The sequence below is a fragment of the Neoarius graeffei genome, chromosome 11, assembly GCF_027579695.1.
Source record: "Neoarius graeffei isolate fNeoGra1 chromosome 11, fNeoGra1.pri, whole genome shotgun sequence".
In the NCBI taxonomy this organism is placed as follows: Eukaryota; Metazoa; Chordata; class Actinopteri; order Siluriformes; family Ariidae; genus Neoarius; species Neoarius graeffei.
Genome location: NC_083579.1, coordinates 61,631,801 through 61,652,444, shown reverse-complemented (window position 1 = coordinate 61,652,444; position 20,644 = coordinate 61,631,801). Strand labels below are relative to the sequence as shown.

The 20,644-nt window shown below is 46.3% G+C and overlaps 1 protein-coding gene across 2 annotated transcripts in view; it reads left to right on the top strand.

Moving 5' to 3' along the window:
- The window catches only part of ddo (D-aspartate oxidase), a 42,262-nt gene that overhangs the window by 2,010 nt on the left and 19,608 nt on the right, over positions 1-20,644 (top strand). The gene's annotated exons all lie outside the window — the stretch shown is intronic.

The window sequence follows — 20,644 nt, the reverse complement described above, 5'->3', positions numbered from 1 at the left end:
CTGTTTTCCCAGTGCTCTGTGTTTAAACCTGCTGCTACTTTTTTAGCTACAAAGTCTCATCTCATCTCATTATCTCTAGCCACTTTATCCTGTTCTACAGGGTCGCAGGCAAGCTGGAGCCCATCCCAGCTGACCACGGGCGAAAGGCGGGGTACACCCTGGACAAGTCGCCAGGTCATCACAGGGCTGACACATAGACACAGACAACCATTCACACTCACATTTACAGTCAATTTAGAGTCACCAGTTAACCTAACCTGCATGTCTTTGGACTGTGGGGGAAACCGGAGCACCCGGAGGAAACCCACGCGGACACGGGGAGAACATGCAAACTCCGCACAGAAAGGCCCTCACCGGCCACGGGGCTCGAACCTGGACCTTCTTGCTGTGAGGTGACAGCACTAACCACTACACCACCGTGCCGCCCCAGCTACAAAGTTCTCATCTCATTATCTCATCTCATCTCATTATCTCTAGCCGCTTTATCCTGTTCTACAGGGTTGCAGGCAAGCTGGAGCCTATCCCAGCTGACTACGGGTGAAAGGCAGGGTACACCCTGGACAAGTTGCCAGGTCATCACAGGGCTGACACACAGACACAGACAACCATTCACACTCACATTCACACCTACGGTCAATTTAGAGTCACTAGTTAACCTAACCTGCATGTCTTTGGACTGTGGGGGAAACCCACGCGGACACAGGGAGAACATGCAAACTCCACACAAAAAGGCCCTCGTCGGCCACGGGGCTCGAACCCAGATCTTCTTGCTGTGAGGCGACAGCGCTAACCACTACACCACTGTGCCACCCCTTATTTTTACCTTTATTGCAAAATGTCTACAGCATTAATCCATCTTGATGTACATGACAAAAATAATTAGAATACAGTTAATATTTAGAAGATGTTTTGGGGCCTGAGGCGAGCCTGGAGGAAAGGAGCCTGTGAATGAAAAAACAAGTTCTGCACTGTTGCCATCAAAGAGACAAACCTGTAGCAGACCTGTGACACAAAAGGGTTTTCAGTCACATCACAAGAATTGGCAGTGCAATTTACAGTATGTAGTCGGGTAAAAGATCTTAGTTTAAATGAAAGGCCAGTGTCTAAGACTATCATCAACAAGAGGACCAAGCTCCAAGTCACTGATTCCACCCACACTTACACAACTGTGTGTATTTAAGATGCAAGCTGTATCTTAAATACACACAGTTGTGTCCTGAATAGCTCTCTTTTACCTGATTTAAATCATATGACACTAGGTATCAGAGAGATATTGCAGTTGAGGTCAGATAATGTGGGATATAGGGATATTTTTAGGTTTTTAAATGATACAGGAATTATTAGGAGAATTTAGCATAATAGGGTGTGAAACGGCCCTGCAATGATCTGAAGAAGAAGAAACCTTATTTGTCACATGCACACTTCAAGCACAGTGAAATTCATCCTCTGTATTTAACCCATCTGAAGCAGTGAACACACACACACACTCTCAGAGCAGTGGGCAGCCACACCAGAGCACCCAGGGAGCAGTCAGGGGTCAGGTACCTTGCTCCAGGGCACCTCAGCCCAAGGCCGCCCCACGTCAACCTAACTGCATGTCTTTGGATTGTGGGGAGCACTCTGGAGCACACCCACGCAGACACAGGGAGAATATGCAAGCTCTACACAGAAAGGCCCTCGCTGGCTGCTGGGTTCGAACCTGGAACCTTCTTGCTGTGAGGCGACCGTGCTAACCACTACACCACCGTGCCACCCATGGTGTACTTGTCCAAGGTGTATCCTGCCTCTTGCCCATAGTCAGTTGGGATAGGCTCCAGCTTGCTCGCGACCCTGTAGAACAGGATAAGCAGCTACAGATAATGGATGGATGGGTGTGAAACATTCTGGTTCACACTCCAGTCCAGAAGATGGTGGTAATGCACCTAAAAGCTGTTTGCCAACCGCCATAAAACAATATAAAAGAAGAAGAAAGAAGTTTTACCGCAGTGATTCCCAACCACTGTGCCGCAGCACATTAGTGTGCCGTGAGAGCTCATCAGGTGTACCGTGGGAAATTATCCAATTTCACTTAATTGTTCCGAAAATTATGATTTATTTACTGCAAATAATTTGTCTTCGTTCATCTATGCCAGCGACGTATAGTGACAGGCAGAACAATTAAATACTCTTCCACTAGATGGCAGCAGGTAGCTAATTAACCTGTGTATCTACCTGTTGCCATTCAAACAATAGAATTAGTAATGCTTCAGGTGTGACGGCGGTGATAGGGATGGATAAATATTTGAAAAGAAAAAGTACACAATCCAAACTGGGTCCTGGAGAAAATTCTGACCCAGATGAAGGCCCTAGTATGAGTAGAGGTTAGAAGAAAGCAAAAAAGGCGATTTTCCACAACCTATCTATTGCCGCTTTTCCACTACCAACGCGGCTGAGTTGGGCTGAGCCGTGCGGTGCTGAGTTGGGCTGAGTCGAGCTGAGTGGGGCTGTTGGAGTTGCATTTCGACTACAACCGCGCTGAACCGTGCTGGCTGGAAGTGGGTGGACACATTGGGTGGAGTTAGCGAAAGTGGGTGGACGTCACGTGATGTCGTTAGGTGGCGCAAACAGTGACATCAGTGACCTTTTAAGTGGTAGTCTCATGACCCAGATAGTAAACAATAAACATGGAGGACATGGAGTCGTTAGTGTTGCTGGTCTTGGTGCTGTGGCTTGTTGTCACCAACAACACCAACAGATACTGGCAAGAGCGTATAGATGAGGCGAGGCGCATAAGGCTTCAGAAATTCTCGTAATTCGTAATTCTTCTTCTTCCGGGTTTACGGTGTTTACAGATCCCAGCGTGCTCGCGGGGCATGTGTGGGCATGTGAGGACACTCCTCCTCACCAATCAGTGCACAGGGGAGTGTCTCCTCACGCCCCTAGCCCCACTCGGCTCGGTTTGGCTCGCTTCAGCCCTACTCCAAAACCGTGCGAGTTTTGGGTGCTGAGTAGGGCTGAAGTGAGCTGAGTCGTGCTGCTCTGAGGTAGTCGAAACACGAGCCGTGTCGGGCTGAAGTGAGCTGAAAAAGGGTAGTGGAAAAGGGCCATATGCGAGCTGGGCTTTTCAAGCATGACTGCTATACAATTCCTGCGAGTATATCAGCTTTGTGTTCAAACAGGCCCAGGTTTCACACTGAGTAAGTAAATTGAGACTAGATGATCGTTATATTTCATTATATATACTTTTTGTGACATTTTTGTTTGGTGGTGTGCCGTGGGATTTTGCGAATGTAAAATATGTGCCGTGGCTCAAGAAAGGTTGGGAAACACTGTTTTACCGAATGTGGAAATCCCGCTCTGGTCATTGATACGCGAGTCTTGCTCCTCCATGAAATCATGGCGTGCTGATCACCGTTGATGGAGAATTCGTGCTCTGTGCGAGGCTTACGGCTAGTTCGATGAACCTGGAACAACATGAGAATGGTGCAGATTTCGCATCAATTATAAGAAATACATGCTAATTCTCACTAATTTCGGTGTTTTTAAAGAAGAAAGTCAAGACATTGGGTTTTATGCTCATTTGCACTATTCCGCACTACCTCACCTTAATAGCTATTAGTTTATTGTTTATACTGCTTATTTCATGTTTACCTGCTATACCTCAAGTGTCCTTGACTGTTTATTTGCTCCAATTTATGTGTGTGTGCGTGTGTGTTTAGTCTACACTACCGTTCAAAAGTTTGGGGTCACCCAGACAATTTTGTGTTTTCCATGAAAAGTCACACTTTTATTTACCACCATAAGTTGTAAAATGAATAGAAAATATAGTCAAGACATTTTTCCGGCCATTTTGAGCATTTAATCGACCCCACAAATGTGATGCTCCAGAATCTGCTCAAAGGAAGGTCAGTTTTATAGCTTCTCTAAAGAGCTAAACTGTTTTCAGCTGTGCTAACATGATTGTACAAGGGTTTTCTAATCATCCATTAGCCTTCTGAGGCAATGAGCAAACACATTGTACCATTAAAACACTGGAGTGATAGTTGCTGGAAATGGGCCTCTATACACCTATGTAGATATTGCACCAAAAACTATTTGGTGCATTTGCATTTGCAGCTAGAATAGTCATTTACCATATTAGCAATGTATAGAGTGTATTTCTGATTAGTTTAAAGTGCTCTTCATTGAAAAGAACAGTGCTTTTCTTTCAAAAATAAGGACATTTCAAAGTGACCCCAAACTTTTGAACGGTAGTGTATGTCTAGTTCTTATCTAGAGTGTTTATACTGTTTACAACCCCGATTCCAAAAAAGTTGGGACAGAGTACAAATTGTAAATAAAAATGGAATGCAATAATTTACAAATCTCAAAAACTGATATTGTATTCACAACAGAACATAGACAACATATCAAATGTCGAAAGTGAGACATTTTGAAATTTCATGCCAAATATTGGCTCATTTGAAATTTCATGACAGCAACACATCTCAAAAAAGTTGGGACAGGGGCAATAAGAGGCTGGAAAAGTTAAAGGTACAAAAAAGGAACAGCTGGAGGACCAAATTGCAACTCATTAGGTCAATTGGCAATAGGTCATTAACATGACTGGGTATAAAAAGAGCATCTTGGAGTGGCAGCAGCTCTCAGAAGTAAAGATGGAAAGAGGATCACCAATCCCCCTAATTCTGCGCCGACAAATAGTGGAACAATATCAGAAAGGAGTTTGACAGTGTAAAATTGCAAAGAGTTTGAACATAATCATCATCTACAGTGCATAATATCATCAAAATATTCAGAGAATCTGGAAGAACCTCTGTGCATAAGGGTCAAGGCCAGAAAACCATACTGGGTGCCCGTGATCTTCGGGCCCACTGCATCACATACAGGCATGCTTCTGTATTGGAAATCACAAAATGGGCTCAGGAATATTTCCAGAGAACATTATCTGTGAACACAATTCACCGTGCCATCCGCCGTTGCCAGCTAAAACTCTATAGTTCAAAGAAGAAGCCATATCTAAACATGATCCAGAAGTGCAGACGTATTCTTTGGGCCAAGGCTCATTTAAAATGGACTGTGGCAAAGTGGAAAACTGTTCTGTGGTCAGACGAATCAAAATTTGAAGTTCCTTATTGAAGTTGACTTATGGAAATCAGGGACGCCGTATCATTTGGACTAAAGAGGAGAAGGACGACCCAAGTTGTTATCAGCGCTCAGTTCAGAAGCCTGCATCTCTGATGGTATGGGGTTGCATTAGTGCGTGTGGCATGGGCAGCTTACACATCTGGAAAGACACCATCAATGCTGAAAGGTATATCCAGGTTCTAGAGCAACATATGCTCCCATCCAGACGACGTCTCTTTCAGGGAAGACCTTGCATTTTCCAACATGACGATGCCAAACCACATACTGCATCAATTACAGCATCATGGCTGCGTAGAAGAAGGGTCCGGGTACTGAACTGGCCAGCCTGCAGTCCAGATCTTTCACCCATAGAAAACCTTTGGCGCATCATAAAACGGAAAATACAACAAAAAAGACCTAAGACAGTTGAGCAACTAGAATCTTACATTAGACAAGAATGGGTTAACATTCCTATCCCTAAACTTGAGCAACTTGTCTCCTCAGTCCCCAGACGTTTACAGACTGTTGTAAAGAGAAAAGGGGATGTCTCACAGTGGTAAACATGGCCTTGTCCCAACTTTTTTGAGATGTGTTGTTGTCATGAAATTTAAAATCACCTAATTTTTCTCTTTAAATGATGCATTTCCTCAGTTTAAACATTTGATATGTCATCTATGTTCTATTCTGAATAAAATATGGAATTTTGAAACTTCCACATCATTGCATTCCGTTTTTATTTACAATTTGTACTTTGTCCCAACTTTTTTGGAATCGGGGTTGTATATTGTGTGTGTGTATATATATATATATATATATATATATATATATATATATATATATATATATATATATATATAATATGAGTGTTTAGTCTATGTCTAGTTCATATCTAGAGTGTTTATACTGTTTATATTGTCTGAGTGTTTAGTCTGTGTGTAGTTCTTATCTAGTGTTTACACTGTTTATATTGCCTGACTGTTTAGTCTGTCTTGTTCTTATCTAGTGTTTATACTGTTTATTTATATTGTTTATATTGTTTGAGTGTTTAGTCTGTCTAGTTCCTATCTAGAGTGTTTATACTGTTTATATTGTTTGTTTTTTTCAATTATTTTATTTTTATTTATTGCATTGCCTGTTTGCACCGTGGGTCAGAGAGGACTGATATTTAATCTGTGCTGTATGTCGAGCATGTATAGCATATTTGACAATAAAGTTGACCTGACTTGACTTTTCCAGACTTCAACTGTACAGTTTTGGTGAGCCAGTACCCGCAGACAATATAAACAGTATAAACACTCTAGATATGAACTAGACGTAGACTAAACACTCATATTTTATATACACACACACACACACACACACACACACACAAATTGGTTCAAATAACCAAATAGTCAAGGGCACTTGAGGTATAGCAGGTAAACATGAAACAAGCAGTATAAACAAACTAGCAGCTGTTAAGATGAGGTAGTGCGGAATAGTGCAAATGAGTGAGGTAAAATGAGATGTGCGGTCCCTGAGTTCAGTGTGTTAATGAACGATGAGATGTATGTGTCTGTGTGTGTGTGTGTTGGAGGGGGAAACTGTGAAGATGACATGTCAGATGCTGAAGGGGAGGCAGGAGGGTGTGCGAGCAGAATCTGTGGCGGGGGGAGGAGGGGCAGAACAGGGAGGGAGTTGAGCCTCCTGACTGCCTGGTGAAAGAAACTGTTCTTGAGCCTGCTGGTTTTGGCCCGGAGACTCCGCAGTCTCCTCCCCGACGGCAGCAGACTGAAGAGGCTGTGAGATGGGTGGGTGGGGTCACCTGCAATCCTGATGGCTTTGCGGGTGAGGTGGGAGTTATAAATATCCGTTAGAGAAGGGAGAGAGACACCAATGATCCGCTCAGCTGCTCTCACAATGCGCTGCAGAGACTTGCAGCAGGACACGGTGCAGGCACCGTACCACACGGTGATGCAGCTGGTCAGGATGTTCTCGATGGTGCCTCTGTAGAAAGTGTACATGATGGGGGCCGGGGCTCTTGCTCTCCTCAGTTTGCGGAGGAAGTACAGACGCTGTTGGGCTTTTTTGGCCAGTGATGAGGTGTTGTTGCTCCAGGACAGGTCTTCAGAGATGTGCACACCCAGAAACTTGGTGCTGCTCACCCTCTCCACTGCAGCACCGTCGATAGATAGTGGAACATGCTGGGTGTGCTCTCTCCTGATGTCCACAGCAATCTCCTTCGTCTTCTCCACGTTCAGACGGAGATTGTTGTCCTTGCACCACATGGCCAAGCGGCACACCTCACTCCTGTAGATTGTCTCATCGCCATTGTTGATGAGACCCACCACAGTCATGTCATCCGCAAACTTAATGAAGAGATTTGAGCTGTATGTTGGTGTGCAGTTGTGGGTCAGCAGAGTGAAGAGGAGGGGGCTTAGCACACATCCTTGGGGGGCCCCCGTGTTCAGTATGATGGTGCTGGAGGAGTTGCTGCCAACCCGTACAGTCTGTGGTCTCCCCGTCAGGAAGTCCAGCAGCCAGTTGCACAGGGAGGTGTTGAGTCCCAGCTGGTCCAGTTTGTGAATGAGCTGCTGAGGAATGATTGTGTTGAATGCTGAGCTAAAGTCTATGAACAGCATTCTGACATACGAGTCTTTTGTCTCCAGGTGGGTGAGGGCTGAGTGGAGGGCAGTGGAGATGGCGTCATCGGTCGAACGGTTGGACTGATATGCAAACTGGAAAGGGTCCAAGGCAGGGGGGAGGGCAGACTTGATATGCCTCATGACTAGCCGCTCGAAGCACTTCATGAGGATGGGAGTGAGTGCGACAGGGCGGTAGTCATTGAAGCAGGAGGGAGACGGCTTCTTCGGGACCGGGATGATGCTAGTGGTTTTGAGGCACGTGGGGACAACAGCCTGGCTCAACGAGATGTTGAAGATGTCTGTAAAGACATCTGTGAGCTCCTCGGCACAGTCTCTCAGGACACGACCAGGAATGTTATCAGGACCCGGGGCTTTTCGTGCATTTGTCGTCCTGAATGGAGGACATTGTAAAAAAATGGAGCCTGGTCTGATGAATCTTGATTTCTGTTGGGACATGCAGATGGTAGGGTCACAATTAACATCAACAGCATTAATCCATGGATGCCTGCTAACAGTCAACAGTGTCAACAATCCAGGCTGGTGGAGGTGGTATAATCAATCATTGCTTGAATGCCAAAGCCTATTTAAGTATTGTTGTTGGTTGTGTACATCCCTTCATGGTCACAGTTTACCCATCTTCTAACGGCTACTTCCAGCATCGTAATGTCACAAAGCAAACATCATATCAACCTGGTTTCAGGAACATGACAGTGAGTTCTTCAGTGGCCTTCTTAGTCACCAGATCTAAATCAAATAGAACACCTTTGTGAAGTACACTTTCCAAAGTATTCTAATAATTTGAGATACTGGATTTCTGATTTTCATGAGCTATAAGTGATAATCATCAAAATTAAAACAAAGAAAGACTTGAAGTATTTCACTTTATGTGTCATGAATATAGAATGTATGAAAGCTTACCTTTTTTAATTAACTTAGGGAAAATGAACTTTTTCACGATATTCTAATTGTTTGAGATGCAATAGTATATCTGTATATATTTCCATTCCTTGACCTGGATCTGCTCCAAAACTGTATAGTTTATTCTTGTGTACTTGTGTATGGCTTCCAACAAAGCATATACTATTATACACCTTTGTATATAATAGCTGAATAATAAAAATATATATAAACAAATCCATACTTTGCTTCTAACTTAAACAGATCCAGTGTCAGGGTTCCCGCTGGCTCTCATCACATTCGTCACTGACAAACATAATCCATCAGTGATGAAGAGAAAATTACTAGCAGCCATCACAATGACGAATGTATTTGTCATCATTATCATAAATAATCTTTTATAGAAATCTCCACACAAATCCCTACATTTGCTGAAATCCAACCCTAGTGAAGAGATGACAGGAAGCCAGAGTGTAAACAATGAGCATGTGCTTGTGACCAATAAAAGTTGACTACACATAATGACCAAATGAACGCCAAGCTTTTGACCAATCGTAGTGCGTCTTAATCAGTTTGATGTGGTGGTGTAAATATCTCTGCGTGAACCAAACAATGGCGCAGTCTAAGTTGACAAAGTTTTTTGAGTGGGCTTCTTCAAGCACTGAAGATGATTTAAGGGCCGAAACAGCCATGGGGGAGGCACACTCAGAGCCCCGACCGTCCCCGAGCACGCTGGACAGTCAGTAATATAGGAGTCCGTCAAAAGAAAAATGAAAAAAAAAAAAAAGAAAAAAGCCAAAGTGAAAGTGCTGTCAGCCAGCAAGTGACTGAAGGGAGCTACATTTTGGGCAGCCTGGCGTATTGAGTCTCCATGGCTAACGATGTGGCATCATTAGGCCCCATCACTCAAGGCTATAGCTCTGGGTATTTTCACCCTCAAAAAAAGTAAGAGATTAATAGAAAACAACTATGTCATCTAGGATTTTGAATGTTGTAATATAATAATATAGCTTAGAATTTGTGTCTTTGTGGTTCTAAAGAAGAGATATCTGAGTGAGAAATAATATATTTTTATTAAACTGATTGATAAATTTTACTAGTGATGTTTAAGTCAATTGCCACATGCCTCAGTTTTCTGAGGCATTATGGGTGTTGATAATAACTTAATAATAAGGAAGCAGAAACTTAAGTGAAGTACATAAATTTAAAGAGTGCAGTGCAAAAATCAGTAATAAAAATGTCATAACCTTTGAATGTGTGTGGGTGATGATATTTCTTGTAAAGTTAGATATAACCTCCCCAACCTATCGATTTCAATCTCCCTTAAAAAATACAAGCCCCAGGAAAACTTGACTCAGCCCCTGGTCTTTTCAGTGGCTAGAATAGAAACGCCCCTGGGCTAAACGCATGATGAAAAATGCAGTGTCATTCTGTGTTCGGTTTGTAAATCGACAGGAAATTTGGATTCCTTCACTGTTGGTTGTTCCAAGATTCTTCTTGACTCTGTTTAATTGTCAGTCAAGTTTTGTGTTGAAGTAAAGGCTAAAGGGAGTCCTAATACCTCTTTTGAATAACTTCATGCTAAAATATCCTGAAATAAGCTCAAACTAAAGAGGTTTTTTTTTTTTTAGCTTGATGGTGTACAGGCTGCCCAAAATCAAGTATTTCTTATTAGTACAGGCTGGAGTGGAACCCAAATTTTATATGTAATGGAGAGGCCTAGCTGTATCAGTACAAATATTTGAATTGTGCCAGTTTGGTTGGTATAAACTTGTATCAAGTCCACTCTGATAAGATGGTAACTAAGAAAAGATACAGAGTAAGAAAAAGTGAAGAATACTTATTTTTCAATAAATTTTATATTGTGCAACAGGTGATATCATGCTCAGTATGTGCCCACAGACACCAAACAACTCCAAAAGAAAAAAAAAGGGGGGGGGGGGGATGGCTATGTATTTTGTATGAGTAAACGTTTGTTGTTATATGTTCAATGTTGTGGAAAAGATTCATTAATTTGAATTGTACTTTGAAGGAGCCCAGTTATAGTAGAAGAATATATTATTTGTTTGAATTTTTATGACAACATGAATATAAAATAGATAGTGCACAAAAAATCATTAGGTGTGTCTCATTCTGTGAGATCAGTTCTGCATTTCTGCCTTAGTTTGGATTTACTGGGTCACATGACCTGGAAGCTTTTGTTTCATTTGTCACTGATACAGTAATTTATTGAGATCAATTTATTGACATCACTCATGGGGCGTTTGTTTACTTTACCACTAGCCGGCTACATGGGCTATAGCCATGCTCAACCAACAGGCCAATGCTTACCGAAATTGTTTGAATACAAGTTGACCACTTTGTCATTATGCTAAAATATTTGAATGATACTCTAGCTTCCGTCAAGGTTTTGTTGTTAGATATTGTAGTAGAGTATAATTTATGTGTACAGGGGCATTGTAGTGGGGTGAAAAGTGAGACTGACTTGAAAAGTTTAGGGCCCTTGTGTGGCAGTGGGGGCGTGGTCAAGCATCGGTCTGTGACCGGAGGGCGGAGTCAGGGAAGGTAAGTGGCAGAATCACTACACCTGATGTGAATTAACCTGTGTTTGTGTGTCTTCCCAGCAACCACGCCCTATATAAGGAGAGAGGGGGCAGAAGAAGGGAGCTCTCTCCCGTACCAGATAACTTGTGTGTGTGTGGCTGGGAGAGTATATGCTCGTACTGAAAAGTACAAATAAAAAAGAGTTTTTGGAACTCACTTCTGGCCTGCCGTACTTCTGTGCTCCACCCACCCGCTCTGACTTCTACAGTGGTGCCGAAACCCGGGACCGAGCACAGAAGAGAACAGCCCCATGGAGTCCTCCCCCTTCGCAGACCTGATCCACGCCCTCACCACGGCCGAACAGAGCCAGCACCAGGCGCTGCTCGCCCTCCGAAAGGAGCAAGAGCAACGGTTCGAGGCCCTGGTGCTGGCGCAACAGGAAGATCGTCAGGCGTTCCGGCACCTCCTCGTGTCGGCAGGGTCCACCATCTCCAACGCTGCGGGCCCACTCCACCTCACCCCAACAAAGATGGGCCCGCACGACGACCCTGAGGCCTTCCTCACACTATTTGAACAAGCAGCAGAAGCCTCGGGGTGGCCGGTGGAACAGCGCGCGGCGCGCCTCCTCCCCCTGCTGACGGGCAAGGCGCAGCTGGCCACGCTACAGCTCCCCGCCGACAGCCGGCTGGTCTACGCGGACCTGCGCCGGGCCATCCTCCAGCGTGTGGGGCGCACCCCCGAACAACATCGTCAGCGCTTCCGCGCTCTGCACCTAGAGGAAGTCGGCCGCCCGTTCGCGTTTGGCCAGCAACTCCGGGACGCCTGCAGGCGGTGGCTGAGGACTGACAACCGCAACGCCGAGGGAGTCGTTGAGCTGGTGGAACTGGAGCAGTTCATCGCATAACTTCCCAAAGGAATGGCGGAGTGGGTCCAGTGCCATCACCCAGCGTCGCTGGATCAGGCCATCGAGTTGGCGGAGGATCATTTGGCGGCTGTTCCCGCGGCAGGATCACAGATCCCCTCTTCGCTTCTCTCCCCCTCCCCTTCTGTGTCTCATCTTTGCCCTGTTCCCCCACCGCGGAGGCGGGGGCCGGCTCCCTCGCAGCCGGTCCGCCGCACCCGCGGTGTCCTCCCGTTTCCCACTTCTGTGTCTGTCTCTCCCCCCCCCAGGTGAGTGAGCCCCAGAGTACCGGTGCAGAGAGAAAGCCCGAGCCGGTTTGCTGGCGCTGCAGGGAGCCGGGCCACCTCCAACAGCAGTGCTCGGTGATGGAAGTGGGCACGGTGGTTCGGATCCCCGACGCGCTAGGAGCCACCCTCGATCGGGCCGGAGCGTATCGCATACCGGTGAGTATCCAAGGGGATACATATCAGGCTCTGGTGGACTCTGACTGTAATCAGACCTCAATCCACCAAAGCCTGATGCAAGATGAGGCATTGGGGGGAGCACAGGGGGTGAAGGTGTTGTGTGTACACAGGGATGTTCACAGCTACCCTTTAGTGTCAGTCCACATTTTTTTCAGAGGGGAAAAATTTAGAGTAAAGGCGGTGGTTAATCCTCGCCTCACCCACTCGATAATTTTGGGGACTGATTGGCCAGGATTCGGGGCATTAATGAGTCATTTAGTAAAGAGTGGGTCCTGCTGTATTTCAGCAAGGGGAGGTCCCGGTGTTGCTTTGGCAGGAGCAGCTGTCACAGAGCCGTCTACGTCATCTCCGCATCAGAGTGAGGAGCCGCCGGCTCCTCCTCCCTCTCTCCGGGAATCCCTCGCGGATTTCCCGTTAGAGCAGTCGCGAGATGAGACTCTGTGGCATGCGTTTGACCAAGTGAGAGTAATCGATGGTCAAACGCTTCAGCCAAACACCACCCTGTCCTTCCCCTATTTTTCTATTATGAAGGATAGATTATACCGAGTGACACAGGACACTCAGACTAAAGAACAAATCACGCAGCTCTTGATTCCAAAAAGCCGCCGGGAATTGGTATTCCAGGTGGCTCACTTTAATCCCATGGCTGGACACTTAGGGCAGGATAAAACACTAGCCCGAATAATGGCCCGGTTCTATTGGCCAGGGATTCGCGGCGATGTCCGTAGGTGGTGTACGGCGTGCCGCGAATGCCAGTTAGTAAATCCAGCGGCCATCCCAAAAGCGCCTTTGTGCCCTCTGCCATTAATCGAGACCCCGTTCGAAAGAATTGGGATAGATCTCGTTGCGCCATTAGATCGGTCAACACGAGGGTACCGCTTTATATTAGTTCTAGTGGACTATGCAATGCGATACCCGGAAGCAGTGCCTCTTCGCAATATCTCAGCACGCAGTATTGCGGAAGCGCTCTTCCGCGTTATCTCCCGAGTTGGAATCCCGAAAGAGATTCTGACTGATCAAGGCACCTCGTTTATGTCACGAACACTGAACGAACTTTATGGGTTATTAGGTTTTAAGCCGATCCACACCAGCGTTTATCACCCACAAACGGACGGTTTAGTCGAACGATTCAATCGCACCCTCAAAAATATAATTAAGAAATTCGTAAGCAAGGACACACGTAATTGGGATAAATGGCTCGAACCCTTGTTGTTTGCAGTGCGAGAGGTCCCACAAGCCTCCACGGGGTTCTCCCCATTCTAATTGTCATATGGGCGTAAGCCGCGCGGCATTTTAGACATGCTGCGAGAAAACTGGGAGGAGGGACCTTCACCAAGTAAAAATGAAATTCAATATGTTATTGACCTGCGCGCAAAACTCCACACACTCGCGCACCTAACCCAGGAGAATTTGCGGCAGGCCCAAGAACGGCAAACCCGCCTGTATGACAAGGGTACGCGCCTTAGGGAGTTCGCACTGGGAGATAAAGTACTCGTACTGTTGCCCACATTGAGCTCCAAATTAATCGCCAAGTGGCAAGGACCCTTTGAGGTCACACAGCAAGTCAGGGACATTGACTACGAGGTGAGGCGAACGGACAGGGGTGGGGCGCTACAGATTTACCACCTCAATCTACTCAAACTCTGGAATGAGGAGGTCCCCGTGGCGTTGGTGTCGGTGGTTCCGGAGAAGGCGGAGCTGGGGCCGGAGGTTCAAAAGGGAGCATTGGCATCGCGTACCTCTCCGGTCCCCTGTGGAGACCACCTCTCCCCGACACAACTCGCGGAGGTTGCCCAGTTGCAGACCAAATTTTCGGACGTGTTCTCACCCCTGCCCGGCCGCACCGACCTCATAGAGCACCACATTGAGACGCCCCCAGGGGTGGTAGTGCGTAGCTGCCCTTACAGGCTACCTGAACACAAGAAAAAAGTGGTTTGGGAAGAACTCGAGGCCATGCTCGAAATGGGCATTGTCGAGGAGTCCCACAGCGACCGGAGCAGCCCGGTAGTCTTGGTACCCAAGGCCGACGGGTCGGTCCGGTTCTGTGTAGACTATAGAAAAGTCAACGCGGTGTCTAAATTCGACGCGTACCCAATGCCTCATATTGATGAGTTGCTTGATCGACTAGGCACGGCTCGCTTTTACTCGACACTGGATTTGACAAAGGGTTATTGGCAGATCCCCTTGATTCCATTATCCCGAGAAAAAACGGCCTTTTCCACACTGTTCGGCTTACACCAGTGTGTCACACTTCCTTTTGGGCTGTTTGGGGCGCCCGCTACGTTTCAGCGACTGATGGATAGGGTCCTCCGCCCCCACGCCACCTATGCTGCCGCGTACCTTGACGACATCATTATTTATAGTAATGACTGGCCGCGGCACCTACAACACCTGAGGGCCGTCCTTAGGTCGCTGAGGTGGGCGGGTCTCACAGCCAACCCGAAGAAGTGTGCAATTGGGCGGGTGGAAGTACAATATCTGGGCTTCCACTTGGGCAATGGGCAGGTGTGTCCCCAAATTAACAAGACTGCAGTGATTGCAGCCTGCCCGAGGCCCAAGACCAAAAAGGGGGTGAGACAGTTCCTGGGGCTGGCTGGCTATTATCGTAGGTTTATACCTAATTATTCGGACGTCACCAGCCCGCTGACTGATCTCACTAAAAAGGGGGCACCAGATCCGGTCCAGTGGACGGAGCAATGCCAGAGGGGTTTTTCTGAGGTAAAGGCTGCACTGTGTGGGGGGCCACTGTTACACTCCCCTGACTTTTCTCTCCCTTTTATATTGCAGACGGACATGTCGGACAGAGGGCTGGGGGCTGTTTTGTCCCAGGAGGTGGAGGGGGAGGATCGCCCAGTGCTGTACATAAGTCAAAAGCTGTCAGTGTGTGAGGGGCGCTACAGCACCATAGAGAAGGAGTGCCTGGCCATCAAGTGGGTGGTCCTCGCCCTCCGTTACTACCTGCTGGGACGCCCTTTCACCCTCTGTTCGGACCACGCGCCCCTCCAGTGGCTCCACCGCATGAAGGATGCCAACGCGCGGATCACCCGTTGGTATCTGGCACTTCAACCCTTTAACTTCAAGGTGGTCCACAGGCTGGGGGCGCAGATGGTCGTGGTGGACTTCCTCTCCCGTCAAAGGGGGGGAGTCGGCTGCAGGCTGGACGGCTGCCCGGCCTGAGTCGGGCGGTGGGGGTATGTGGCAGTGGGGGCGTGGTCAAGCGTCGGTCTGTGACCGGAGGGCGGAGTCAGGGAAGGTAAGTGGCAGAATCACTACACCTGATGTGAATTAACCTGTGTTTGTGTGTCTTCCCAGCAACCACACCCTATATAAGGCGAGAGAGGGCAGAGGAAGGGAGCTCTCTCCCATACCAGATGACTTGTGTGTGTGTGTGTGTGTGTGTGTGTGTGTGTGTGTGTGTGTGTGTGTGTGTGTGTGTGGCTGGGAGAGTATATGCTCGTACTGAAAAGTGCAAATAAAAAAAGAGTTTTTGGAACTCAATTCTGGCCTGCCGTACTTCTGTGCTCCACCTACCTGCTCTGACTTCCACACCTTGAAAAGTCTAGAATACAGGGTGGGCCAAAAGTAGGTACAGTGGTGCTTGAAAGTTTGTGAACACTTTAGAATTTTCTATTTTTCTGCATAAATATGACCAAAACATCATCAGATTTTCACACAAGTCCTAAAAGTAGATAAAGAGAGCCCAGTTAAACAAATGAGACAAAAATATTATACTTGGTCATTTATTTATTGAGGAAAATGATCCAATATTACATATCTGTGAGTGGCAAAAGTATGTGAACCTCTAGGATTAGCAGTTGATTTGAAGGTGAAATTAGAGTCAGGTGTTTTCAATCAATGGGATGACAATCAGGTGTGAGTGGGCATCCTGTTTTATTTAAAGAACAGGGATCTATCAAAGTCTGATCTTCACAACACATGTTTGTGGAAGTGTATCATGGCACGAACAAAGGAGATTTCTGAGGACCTCAGAAAAAGCGTTGTTGATGTTCATCAGGCTGGAAAAGGTTACAAAACCATCTCTAAAGAGTTTGGACTCCACCAATCCACAGTCAGACAGATGGTTTACAAATGGAGGAAATTCAAGACCATTGTTACCCTCCCCAGGAGTGGTTGGCCAACAAAGATCACTCCAAGAGCAAGGCATGTAATAGTCAGCAAAGTCACAAAGAACCGCAGGGTAAATTCTAAGCAACTGAAGGCCTCTCTCACATCGGCTAATGTTCATGAGCCCACCATCAGGAGAACACTGAACAACAATGGTGTGCATGGCAGGGTTGCAAGGAGAAAGCCACTGCTCTCCAAAAAGAACATTGCTGTTTGTCTGCAGTTTGCTAAAGATCACGTGGACAAGCCAGAAGGCTATTGGAAAAATGTTTTGTGGACAGATGAGACCAAAATAGAACTTTTTGGTTTAAATGAGAAGTGTTTTATGTTTACAGAAAGGAAAACACTGCATTCCAGCATAAGAAACTTATCCCATCTGTGAAACATGGTGGTGGTAGTATCCTGGTTTGGGCCTGTTTTGCTGTATCTGGGCCAGGACGGCTTGCTATCATTGATGGAACAATGAATTCTGAATTATACCAGTGAATTCTAAAGGAAAATGTCAGGACATGTGTCCATGAACTGAACCTCAAGAGAAGGTGGGTCATGCAGCAAGACAACGACCCTAAGCACACAAGTCGTTCTACCAAAGAATGATTAAAGAAGAATAGAGTTAATGGTTTGGAATGGCCAAGTCAAAGTCCTGACCTTAATCCAATTGAAATGTTGTGGAAGGACGTGAAGCGAGCACTTCATGTAAGGAAACCCACCAACATCCCAGTTGAAGCTGTTCTGTATGGAGGAATGGGCTAAAATTCCTCCAAGCCAGTGTGCAGTATTGATCAACAGTTACCAGAAACGTTTAGTTGCAGTTATTGCTGCACAAGGGGGTCACACCAGATACTGAAAGCAAAGGTTCACATACTTTTGCCACTCACAGATAGAATAGAATAGAAGTATTTATTGTCCACATTGTGGAAATTCATCTTCATATTTGGCCCCACAAAACATAAAAACATATAATACATATACACAAGAATTCACAGTAGTACAACAAACACACAAGAGCTTCTCATCCCATGGGCTTACATACCCCAAGATCAAGTGGCCCAATATATATAACATTATAAGGTAGGCAATGGAGTAGGTCAAGTTTTGTTTCAGCTCTCGTCGAACTTTTGTTTTATTTTAAGTTAATAAATGCTTTTCATGGCGGCACAGTGGTGTAGTGGTTAGCGCTGTCGCCTCACAGCAGGAAGGTCCGGGTTTGAGCCCCATGGCCGGCAAGGGCCTTTCTGTGCAGAGTTTGCACGTTGTGTCCATGTGGGTTTCCTCCAGGTGCTCCGGTTTCCCCCACAGGTTAACTGGTGACTCTAAAGTGAGTGCGAATGGTTGTCTGTGTCTATGTGTCAGCCCTGTGATAACCTGGCGACTTGTCCAGGGTGTACCCCGCCTTTCGCCTGTATGATGAATGAACCCTTTATTGTCACTGTTACCAGTGAAATTGACCAGCTGGGATAGGCTCCAGCTTGCCTGCGACCCTGTAGAACAGGATAAAGCGGCTAGAGATGAGATGAGATTTTTCAGCGCACCTTGCGCGTGCATCACGGACCTCAGTGATTTTAAAATGCTGGTTACGGCCCTGCCTATAGACCCTTTTCAGTCACATGACCTTCGTAAACGCGACCGCCATTTTGGACATGTAGTGGACTTCAGCTCGAATCGGTTTGAATGCGAGGAAGGCAACAAACATAAAAGAAAAAGGAGCGAGATGCAGAAAACTGTATTTACTAGTTTACTGTAATTATGATCTGGCAGCTACTTACACCGGATCCAGTGTAAATAGCTGCCGCAAGCTAGCTGCCGGAGCCACCGGCCGCGAGCTAGCTGCCAGAGCCGCGAGCTAGCTGCCGGAGCCGCGGGCTAGCGCGCGCGCTTCGCTGCCGGAGCCGCGGGCTAGCGCGCGCGCTTCGCTGCCGGAGCCGCGGGCTAGCGCGCGCGCTTCGCTGCCGGAGCCGCGGGCTAGCGCGCGCGCTCTCCCTCCCCGGCCGGAGCCGCGAGCTAGCGCGCGCACGCTCCGGAACCTCGGACGTTGGCTCCGGCAGCTATTTACACTGGATCCGGTGTAAATAGCTGCCAGATCATAATTACAGTAAACTAGAATGGAATGTTAACAGCAATGTAATGCCTTTTCTGGCTAATTTTATTCGTCTTACCTCCAACAAAGTGGTCACTACACAAGCATTGGTATGCCGCTATCCATCTTCTCCGTCGGTCAGCATCTACCGGGATCCGATAAAATGATAACCCTTGCCTTGTTTGTTGATGGTTACTACATCCAGGTGCACAACAATATAGTGGCATGATGGAAGTCTTGCTGAAAATAAACACTTTCTTTGCTGCCGTTCCTCAATGTTGGCTGTGGTAAACTACTGGTAGTACATGTCCAAAATGGCGGCCACGTTTGTCGTGATGTCACGTGAAAAGGGTCCATAGTCAGTTGGGATGCGCTCCAGCTTGCCTGCCTTCCTGTAGAACAGGATAAGCGGCTACAGATGATGGATAGATGCCTACTTTTGGCCCACGCTGTATGTTTTTCTTTTGTTTGAACATTTTAGTTTCGTAATTAAATGTCAGAATGAATGTCAGACTAAATGTAAATTTAGTGTCGTGGCTCAGGTGGATAAGGCAGCTGGGCCATAGAAGGTTCACGCTGCACGCTGCATGCTGCACGCTACACGCTACACGCGTGTAAAGAAAAGTGGACAAACGTAGCATGACTTGCTCTGGGCCATAGAACGGCGTTCACGTTGCACGCTGCACGCTGCACACTTCACGCGTGAAGCGAGAAATGAACATGCACACTTTTTTCTAGGCGTGAAGATGGAAATTCCAGTCAATGCATGCGGTCACCGCCGCGCCAGCCAATCAGAACGGGTCTAGAGAGATAACTCTATGCTTTCAGGGGAAAACTTCAGAAAAAATATAATTGAATGGTATAATTGAAAAATAGTTCTTCATCGGGATTGTCAAGCAGATTATAGAATGTTCGGTGAAATTCACCACGGGTTTCTCTCAGAAGGAAGTGTTCTCGGCTCCAAATTCTGTTCCTTTTTCTCTTCCTCTGTCTCAGTAAAAGCAGAATGAGGCAATCGTCGTCATCCGAAGAGTCCATATTGTTGGTTACTCGGTTAAAGTAGAACAGACGCAACACGTGAACATCCAAGCATGAAGTTTAATGGCCCAGGGTCCGGTTCTTCACGTGAACGTGTAGCGTGTAGCGTGCAGCATGCAGCGTGCAGCGTGAACCTTCTATGGCCCAGCTGCCTAAGGCGCTATACCATAAATCCAGGGAACTGGGTTCGATTCTGACCCGAGATAATTTCCTGATCCCTCCCCGTCTCTCTCTCCTGCTCATTTCCTGTCTCTATACTGTCCTATCCAATAAAGGTGACAAAAGCCCCAAAAAAATTAAAAAAAAAAAACTTTAAAACATAAATTCAAAATACCACTAAGACACTACCACACACTTCAAATAAGTCATCAAACAAATTCTGTCATGCAAAAATTCACTAAACGCTTTAGAAGTTGTGCAGTTTGTTTCTGAAATGGTATCATTTTTTGGCATAATTTTTTCCACCATGACTGATGCTAAAATTTCTGCGACACAACTGCAAAAAGAAATTCTCAAGAGTTAAAAACATTTCAATATGATAAATATATTTCGTTTATACAGAGGTGCAGATCCTACTGTGTATGCAATTTAATTATACTTCTCACTACAAAAGAAATCCTGTAGAACTTGATAAAGTGGCTACAGATAATGACTCTAAATTGACCGTGAGTGTGAATGGTTGTCTGTGTCTATGTGTCAGCCCTGTGATGACCTGGCGACTTGTCCAGGATGTACCCTGCCTTTCGCTCGTAGTCAGCTAGGATAGACTCCAGCTTGCCTGCGACCCTATAGAACAGGATAAAGCGGCTAGAGATAATGAGACGGTGTGAATAACCTATTGTAGTTTTGAAGAATATATAATTTACCTGCT